The 1,023-nt window shown below is 37.0% G+C and overlaps 1 pseudogene; it reads left to right on the plus strand.

Moving 5' to 3' along the window:
* Positions 1-474: 474 nt before the first annotated feature.
* Positions 475-557, plus strand: LOC115279588 (annotated as a pseudogene).
* Positions 558-1,023: the final 466 nt, after the last annotated feature.

The following is a 1,023-nucleotide window of genomic DNA, read 5'->3' on the forward strand; positions in this document are numbered from 1 at the left end:
TTTTTTTTTTTTAATGTTTTTACATTGTAGTACTTGTTTTGCTTATTGGTGGTGTTTGCTTATTTAATACATTCCGTCAAGGACAGAAAAAAAAAAGAAGTAGCATATCTTGGGGCGCCTGGGTGGCCCAGTCTGTTAAGCCTCCGGCTTCAGCTCAGGTCAGATTCCACGTTCGTGGCTTCGAGCCCTGCGTCAGGCTCTGTGCTGACAGCTAACTCAGAGCCTGGAGCCTGCTTCAGGTTCTGTGTCTCCTTCTCTCTCTGCCCCTCCCCCTCTCATGCTGTGTCTCTCTTTCTATCAAAAATAAATAAAACATTGAAAAAAATTTTTTAAAATAAATTAAAAAAAAAAAAAAAGAACTGGAATCAGCCATCTGTCCAAGGATAACTAGTTCCTTTCAGTGGGAAATGGTATTTTTATTTTGTGCGTAGCACGTTTTCTCGTTTGTTTTTTTTATTTAAAAAATATAATAGCAAGGATATACTTTCAGGAATCATTTCTATAGTTTGCTACTAAACAAATATGAATAGACATTACTTCAGAGCAGTTTTAGGTGCACAGAAAAATTGAGCGTAAGGTACAGAGATTCCCTACATATCCCATGCCCCATATACATAGCCTCTCATACTATCAAAATCCTATACCAGACTGGCACATTTATTACAATCAATGAACCTACATGGACACATTATTGTCCTCCAAATCCATAGTTTATATTAGGCTTCACTATTGATATGTTTAATGGGTTTTGAAAAATATTTAATGATATATATCCCCTATTATAATCTTATGCAGAGTGGTTTCACTGCCCTAAAAATGCTGTGTGCCCTACCTATTCTTCCTTCCTCCCTAATTGCTGACAACCACTGACCTTTTTACTGTCCCATAGTTCTTCTCTTTCTAGAATGTCACATATTGGAATCATATCATATGTAGTGTTTTCAGATTAGCTCCTTTCACTTAATAATATGCAATTAAAGTGGTGTCTGGGTGGCTTAGTCAGTTGAGTGCCTGACTCTTGAT

This window comes from Suricata suricatta, chromosome 15 (assembly GCF_006229205.1).
Source record: "Suricata suricatta isolate VVHF042 chromosome 15, meerkat_22Aug2017_6uvM2_HiC, whole genome shotgun sequence".
Taxonomy (NCBI): domain Eukaryota; kingdom Metazoa; phylum Chordata; class Mammalia; order Carnivora; family Herpestidae; genus Suricata; species Suricata suricatta.